The 9,083-nt window shown below is 37.5% G+C and overlaps 1 pseudogene; it reads right to left on the reverse strand.

The window, feature by feature from the left end:
• Positions 1–1,262: 1,262 nt before the first annotated feature.
• On the reverse strand, positions 1,263–8,798 carry LOC130849998 (T-complex protein 1 subunit delta-like; annotated as a pseudogene).
• Between the last annotated feature and the right edge of the window lie 285 nt (positions 8,799–9,083).

Here is a 9,083-nt window from a genome sequence, read left to right on the forward strand (position 1 = left end):
ATGAAAAGATGCTCAACATTGCTAATTATTAGGGAAATGCAAAACAAAACTACAATGAGGTACAACTTGACACCAGTCAGAATAGCTATCATTAAAAAGTCTACAAATAACAAATGCTGGAGAGGGTGTGTAGAATGAGAAACCCTTCTACGCTGAAGGTGGAATGTAAGCTGGTGCAGCCACTGTGGAAAACAATATGGATATTCCTCAGAAAACTAAAAATAGAATTACTGTATGATCCAGCAATCCCACTCCTGGGCATATATCAGGAAAAAACTATAATTCAAAAAGTTACATGCACACCTATGTTCATAGCAGCACTATTCACAATAGTCAAGACATGGAAGCAACCTAAGCATCCATCAATAGATGAATGGATAAAGAAGAAGTGGTACATATATACAATGGAATACTACTCAGCCTTAAAAAATAACAAAATAATGCCATTTACAGCAACGTGGATACAACTAGAGATCATCATACTGAGTGAAGTGAGTCAGAAAGAGGAAGACAAATACCATATGATATCACTTATATGTGGACTGTAAAAGGTGACACAATTGGACCTATCTATGAAACAGAAACAATATCAGGAACATAGAGAATAGACCAGTGGCTGCCAAGCATGTGGGAATTGGGAGAGGGTTGGATTGGGAGTTTGAGATTAGCAGATACAAACTGCTGTATATGGAATGGGTGACGAACAAAGTCCTACTGTAGAGCACAGGGAGCTATACTCAATATCTTCTGATAAACCATAATGGAAAAGAATATGAAAAAGATTGTATGTATATATATATTTGTATAACTGAGTCATTTTGCTGTACAGCAGTAATTAACACACCATTTTAACTGAACTGTAATTTAATAAAAATAAAATAAATTCCAACAAGAAAAAAAATATATTGATTATACATTGAAACAATAATAGTTTAGATATATTTGGCTACATTAAATATGTTGTGAAAATTAATTTCACCTTTTGTTTTTATTTTTTTTAACGTGGATAGTAGAAAATTTTAAATTGTATGTTTGATTCATTTGTGGCTTACATTCTCTTTCTTTTTCTTTTTGAAGCGATATATTTAACATTTTCATTAAATTGTGTCAATACAATTTTAAGCAAATGCCAACTGGAAGACTAGGCCCAGAAATTCCTAAAGGAAATAATCTTCCAAACAACAAGGAATGCCAACACGCTCTTCCACTCCAGCTGCACCATTAATGGCCATGATGGTGCCAGTCAGCCAGTGTTATCCGGATTACTGTGTGTTTACCACATCATCAATTTTCAGAATGCTCCGGACAGTTTCAGTTGCTAGAGTCAGTGCACCAACTGAAACCAACAGAGGCTGGACAACCACTTCCTCCAGCATGTTGGAAATACTACCCTTTTGGATATTAATGCCTGTAGTTTTTTCTTCTTAGGCATGTCAGTTCCTTAGTTCTGTTACTGTAGAAATGGGATTCAGGCCAGCATTTTCAGCTAGTGCAGATGGAATGACCTCCATAGCATCTGCAAAAGCAGGAAATCAGTAGGATTCCATACCACTCAATGTTCATGAGCATTCAGTTAACTGTAGGGACAACTCTATTTCTACAGCACCACATCCTGCAATAAAAGCTCTCTTCTTCACTGAACAGCAAATAACACATAGGGCATCATGAATGGAATGCTCAGCTTCTTCAATCACCAATTTGTTAGAATCATGAACAACAATTGTAACTGTTTTTCCAGGGCTTGCACAGCCTGTAATCTTGATCAGTTTGCCAGAACCACTTAAGTTGACCTCCTCAGCTATCTCAGCCAATCCCAGCATGTCAGCAGTGAACTAGCCCACAAGAGCAACTGATTTGTTTCCAATAGTCTTAAAAATGAGTTCAGTGTTTTCCCTTTCAATATCTTTAACCACCATAATCTTCATTTTTTCTTGTAACTTTTTTTTCTTTAAGAACTTTTATTGAGATACAATTGACATACAATAAACTGCATATATTTCAAGTACACAATTTGATATTTTTTTCTTATTACTAATGTATATATGACAAATGCAAACTTCCAATTCATCCTATCCCAACCCCCAATGCCTCCCCCACTTGGTGTCCATATGTTTGTTCTCTACATCTGTGTCTCCATTTCTGCCTTGCAAAGTGGTTCATTTGTACCATTTTTTAAATCTTCTGCATGTATTAATATACGATATTTGTTTTTCTCTTTCTGACTCACTTCACGCTGTATGACAGTCTCTAGGTCCATCCATGTCTCTACAAATGTCCCAGTTTTGTGCCTTTTTACAGCAGAGTAATAGTCCATTGTATATATGTACCACATCTTCTTTACCCACTCATCTGTTGATGGACATTTAGGTTGTTTCCATGACCTGGCTATTGTAAATAGTGCTGCCATGAACGTTGGGGTGCATGTATCTTTTTGAATTAAGTTTTCTCTGGGTATATGCCCAACAGTGTGATTGCTGGGTCATATGGTAACTCTATTTTTTCTTTTTCAAGGAGCATCCACACTGTTCTCCATAGTGGCTGTATCAATTTACATTCTCACAAGCAGTGCAAGAGCTTTCCCTTTTCTCCACATCCTCTCCAACATTTACTGTTTGTAGATTTTCTGATGATGCCCATTCCAACCGGTGTGAGGTGATACCTCATTGTAGTTTTGATTTGCGTTTCTCTAATAATTAGTGATGTTAAGCAGCTTTTCATGTGCCTCTTGGCCATCTGTATGTCTTCTTTGGAGAAATGCCTATATAGGTCTTCTGCCCATTTTTTGATGAGGTTGTTTGTTTTTTTGATATTGAGCTACATAAACTGTTTATATATTTTGGAGCTGAATCCTTCATCTGTTGATTCGTTTGCAAATATTTTCTCCCATTCTGAGAGTTGTTTTATTGTCTTGCTTCTAGTGTCCTTTGTTGTGCAGAAGGTTTTAAATTTCATTAGGTCCCACTTATTTATTTTTGTTTTTATTCCCACTCTAGGAGGTGGGTCACAAAACATCTTGCTGTGATTTATGTCAAAGAGTGTTATTCCTATGTTTTCCTCTAGGAATTTTTATAGTATTTGGCCTTATATTTAGGTCTTTAATCCATTTTGAGTTTATTTTTGTGTATGGTGTTAAGGAGTGTTCTAATTTCATTCTTTTATGTGTAACTGTCCAGTTTTCCAAACACCACTTATTGAAGAGGCTGTCTTTTCCCCTTGCCTCCTTCATCATAGATTAGTTGACCATTGTTTATCTCTGGGCTTTCTATCCTTTTCCATTGATCTATATTTCTGTGTTTGTGCCAGTACCATATTGTCTTGATTACTGTAGCTTTGTAGTATAGTCTGAAGTCAGGGAGTCTGATTCCTCCAGCTCCATTTTTTCCCTCAAGATTGCTTTGGCTATTCAGGGTCTTTTGTGTCTCCATACAAATTTTAGGATTTTTTGTTCTAGTTCTGTAAGAAATGCCACTGGTTATTTGACAGGGGTTGCATTGAATGTGTAGATTGCTTTGGGTAGTATAGTCATTTTCACAGTGTTGATTCTTCCAATCCAAGAACATGGTACATCTCTCCATCTGTTTGTATCATCTTTGATTTCTTTCATTAGTGTCTTATAGTTTTCTGAGTACAGGTCTTTTACCTCCTTAGGTATGTTTATTCCTAGGTATTTTATTCTTTTTGTTGCAATGGTGAATGGGATTGTTTCCTTAATTTCTCTTTCTGCTTTTTTGTTGTTAGTGTATGGAAATGCAAGAGATTTCTGTGTGTTAATTTTGTATCCTACAACTTTACCAAATTCATTGATTAGCTTAAGTAGTTTTCTGGTGGCATGTTTAGGATTTTCAATGTATAGTATCAGGTCATCTGCAAACAGTGACAGTTTTACTTCTTTTCCAATTTGGATTCCTTTTGTTTCTTTTTCTTCTCTGATTGCCATGGCTAAGTCTTCCAAAACTATGTTGAATAGTAGTGGTGAGAGTGGACATCCGTGTCTTGTTCCTGATCTTAGAGGGAATGCTTTCAGTTTTTCACCATTGAGAATGATGTTTGCTGTGGATTTGTCATATATGGCCTTTATTATGTTGAGATAGATTCCCTCGATGCCCACTTTCTGGAGAATTTTTATCATAAATGGGTGTTGAATTTTGTCAAAAGCTTTATTTTCATCTATTGAGATGATCATGTGGTTTTTATCCTTCAGTTGGTTAATATGATGCATCATTGATTGATTTGCGTATATTGAAGAATCCTTGCAATCCAGGGATAAAGCCCACTTGATCATGGTGGATGATCCTCTTGATGTGTTGTTGGATTCTGTGTGCTAGTCTTTTGTTGAGGATTTTTGCATCTAAATTCATCAGTGATATTGATATGTAATTTTCTTTTTTGTAGTATCTTTGTCTGGTTTTGGTATCAGGGTGATGGAGGCCTCATAGAATGAGTTTGGGAGTGTTCCTTCCTTTGCAAAATTTTGGAAGAGTTTGAGAAGAATGGCTGTTAGCTCTTCTCTAAATGTTCAACAGAATTCAGCTGTGAAGGCATCTGGTCCTGGACTTTTGTTTGTTGGGAGATTTTTAATCACAATTTCAATTTCATTCCTTGTGATTGGTCTGTTCATATCTTTTTATTTCTTCCTGATTCAGTCATGGAAGGTTATGCCTTTCTAAGAATCTGTCCATCTCATCCAAGTTATCCATTTTATTGGCATATAGTTGCTTGTAGTATCCTCTTATGGTGTTTTTTATTTCTGCAGTTTCCATTGTAACATCTCCTGTTTCATTTCTAATTTTATTGATTTGAGTCGTCTCCCTCTTTTTCTTGATGAGTCTTCCTAGATGCTTATCAATTTTATTTATCTTCTCAAAGAACCAGCTTTTAGTTTTATTGATTTTTTTCTATTTTTTGTTCCTATTTCATTTACTTCTGCGCTGATCTTTATGATTGCTTTCCCTCTACTAACTTTGTGTTTAGTTTGCTTGCTTTCTCTAGTTTATTTAGGTGTAAGGTTAAATTATTTATTAGGGATTTTTCTTGTTTCTTGAGGTAGGATTGTATTGCTATAAACTTGCCTCTTGGAACTGCTTTTGCTGCATCCCATAGGTTTTGGATTGTTGTGTTTTTGTCATCATTTGTCTCCAGGTATATTTTGAATTTCCCTTAGATTTTTTTCAGCGATTTCTTGGTTATTTAGTAGTGTATTGTTTAGCCTCCATGTGTTTGTGTTTTTTACAGTTTTTTTTTCATATAAATGATTTTTAATCTCATAGTATTGTGGTGGGAAAAGATGCTTGATATGATTTCAGTTTTCTTGAATTTACCAAGGCTTGATTTGTGACCCAAAATGAGATCTATCCTGGAGAATGTTGCATATGCATTTGAGAAGATCATGTAATTGCTGTTTTTGGGTGTAATGTTCTATAGATACCTATCAAGTCAAGCTGGTTTATTGTGTCATTTAAAGCTTGTGTTTCCTTATGAATTTTCTGTCTGGATGATCTGTCCATTGGTGTAAGCGGGGTGTTAAAGTCCCCCACTATTATTGTGTTACTGTCAATTTCCTCTTTCATAGTTGTTAGCATTTGCCTTATGTATTGAAGTGCTCCTATATTGAGTGAATATTTATTTATAATTGTTATCTCTTCTTCTTGGATTGATCCCTTGATCTTTATGTAGTGTCCTTTCTTGTCTCTTGTAACATTTTTTATTTTAAAGTCTATTTTATCTGATATGAGTATTGCTTCTCCAGCTTTCTTTTGATTTCCATTTGTATGGAATACTTTTTTCCATCCCCTCACTTTCAGTCTGTATGTGTCCCTAGGTCTGAAGTGGGTCTCTTGTAGACAGCATATATATCGGTCCTGTTTTTGTATCCATTCAGCCAGTCTGTGTCTTTTGATTGGAAAATTTATTGCATTTACATTCAAGATAATTATCAATATGTATATTCCTATTACCATTTGTTAATTGTTTTGAGTTTATTTTTGTAGTTCCTTTTCTTCTCTTGTGTTTTGCACTTAGAGAAATTCCTTTAGCATTTGTTATAGGGCTGATTTGGAGGTGCTGAATTCTCTTAGCTGTTGCTTGTCTGTAAAGCTTCTGACTTCTCCATCGAATCTGAATGAGATCCTTGCTGGGTAGAGTATTCTTGATTGTAGGTTCTTCCCTTTCATCATTTTAAATATATTGTGCCACTCCCTTCTGGCTTGCAGAGTTTCTGCTGAGAAATCAGCTGTTAACCTTATGGGAGTTCTCTTGTATGTTATTTGTTGTTTTCCTCTTGTTGCTTTTAATAATTTTTCTTTGTCTTTTATTTTTGTCAATTTGACTACTATGTGTCTTGGTGTGTTTCTCCTTGGGTTTATCCTACCTGGGACTTTTTGCAGTTCCTGGACTTGGGTGACTGTTTCCTTTCCCATGTTAGGGAAGTTTTCAACTATAACATTTCCAATATTTTCTTGGGTCCTTTCTCTCTCTCTTCTCTTCTGGGACCCCATAATGTGAATTTTGGTGTAATTAACATTTTTCAAGTTGTCTCTTAGGCTGTCTTCATTTCTTTTCATTCTTATTTCTTTATTCTTTTCTGCATCAGTGATTTTCACCATTCTCTCTTCCAGGTCACTTATTCATTCTTCTGCCTCAGTTAATCTGCTATTGGTTTCTTCTAGTGTATTTTCATATCAGTTATTGTATTGCTTATCTCTGTTTGTTCTTTAATTCTTCTAGGTCTTTGTTAAACTTTTCTTGCATCTTTTCAATCTTTGCATCCAGGCTTTTATCAAAGTCCTGGATCATCTTCATTATCATTATTCTGAATTCTTATTCCAGAAGGGTGCCTATCTCCACTTCATTTAGTTTTTTTTCTAGGGTTTATCCTGTGTCTTCATGTGGTACAAAGTCCTCTACCCTTTCATTTTCTCTATCTTTCTGTGGCTGTGGTTTTCAGTTCCGCAGAATGATATACTGCTGATACTACTTGATAATGCTTTCTGCCCTCTTGTGAAGGAAGATATCTAAAAGGCTTGTGTGAGCTTCCTGATGGGAGGGACTGGTGGTGGGTAAGGCTGGGTGTTGCTTTGGATGATGGAGCTCAGTAAAACTTTAATCTTCTTGTCTACCAATGGGTGGGGCTGTGTTCCCATTCTGTGGGTTGTTTGGCTTAAGGGGACCCAGCACTGGAGCTTACAGTGTCTTTGATGGGGCTAATGGTGGACTCTGGGAGGGCTCATGCCAATAAGCACTTCCCAGAACCCCTGCTACCAGTTTCCCTGTCTGTGCTGTGAACCACAGCTGCCCCCCACCTCTGCAGGCAACCCTCCAATGCCAGCAGGTAGGTCTGGTTCAGTCTCCCATGGGGTCACTGCTCCTTCCCCCTGGGTCCTGGTGCACACACTACTTTTTGTGTGCCCTCTAAGAGTGGTGTCTCTGTTTCTCCCATTCCTGTGGAAGTCCTTCAATCACATGTCACTGGCCTTCAAAGTCTGATTCTCTGGGGATTCCTCCTCCTGTTGCCAGACCCTAGTTTGGGAAGCCTGACGTGAGGCTCAGAACCCTCACTCCAATGGGTACATTTCTGTGGTATAACTAGTCTCCATTTTGTGAGTCACCCATCCAGAGATTATGGGATTTGATTTTATCATCATTGCACCCCTCCTACCATCTCATTGCACCTTCTCCTTTGTCTCTGGATGTAGACTGTCTTTTTTTTTTTTTTTTTTTTTTGTGATTTCCAATGTCTTTCTGTCAATGATTGTTCAGCAGTTAGTTGTAATTCTGGTGCTCTTGCAAGAGGGTGTGAGCACACATCCTTCTACTCTGCTATCTTGAACCGTCTCCTCATAATCTTCATTTTGTTCAGGTAATGTAATGCAAGAGCACTAAGAGCATCTCTTAGAATAGACTTCTGCATGAGAAGAATATTGCATCCTGTTTTTTTTTTTTTTAATTTGTTTCACTAAATTTAGAATATAGGCTCTCTCCTGTTTTAGTACTCAGTCCATTTGGACAAAGTCAGAAACTACTATTTGATTGTCCATATCTGTTTTGGGTGCAGATAAGCAGAACTGAATAAGCCTTTTCAACTCTGGTTATGCCAGAATTTGCCACCTTTTGAGTAAGAACCAGACCTCCCACCAACTCACATGCATCAATTGTCCCACCAAGTTTCTTAACTTTTTAATATCTCTGGGATCTACACTAGTAGCTGTGACTGGGTCAATCACTTTCATCACTGCATTAACACTCATTGGAGAAAGGAGACTTGAATATTGAGAGACAACCTTTGAGTTCAATGAAGTGGTTGCACTATTTAACAAAGTTTCTCTGTCACTCAGTTCCACAGCTCGAGACATTTCAGTCAAGATTTCAATACCCTTTTCCAAAGCCTTATTGAATGACCCAGAAATAATGGTGGGATGAATCCCTTTATGAATAAGCTTGGTACAAGAATCTAAGAGTGCACCAGCAATAATGACCACTGGTGTGGTGCCATCTCCCGCTTCTATATCCTGAGCCTCAGATAGCACCACCAGCATTGTGGCTGCTGGATGTAACACCTGCATTTGTTTCAGAATGGTGGCACCATCATTGGTATTGGTAACATCACCTTTTCCATCTTGAATCATTGTATCCATTTCTTTTTGTCCAAGGCTTGTTCTAATAGCATCAGCAACAGCTTTGGCCATGGAGATGTTGCTGAAGTGGATCTGGGCCGGCTTTTCACCGTCTTAATAAGTGCTCTTCCTGCTGCTGTCAGCAGCCTGGGCAGGTGACCAGCTCCAAGGAGCTATTTTCTCCAGCATGGCAGGCTTGGATGAGTCTGCGTGAGCTCAGGAAGGACGGTTGGAGGCTGATTCTGGCTGGATGCACACTAACAGTAAGCACCGACTGCCTTCACGAAGCTTCCAGAAAGTGGTCTCACATTATATTTCTATTAGACAGAACTGTAATACATTAGCTCGTTATTTCCCAGTAGGAGTTAAGTAATTGATAGGTGTTTAATGAAAAGCAAGTTGTGATTAGTGCAGTACTTACCAGACTGTGTCATGAGTTGCTAAGCAGGCAATGATTTCTTCCTGAACAGTTGA

Source organism: Hippopotamus amphibius, chromosome 3, assembly GCF_030028045.1.
Source record: "Hippopotamus amphibius kiboko isolate mHipAmp2 chromosome 3, mHipAmp2.hap2, whole genome shotgun sequence".
Classification (NCBI taxonomy): Eukaryota; Metazoa; Chordata; class Mammalia; order Artiodactyla; family Hippopotamidae; genus Hippopotamus; species Hippopotamus amphibius.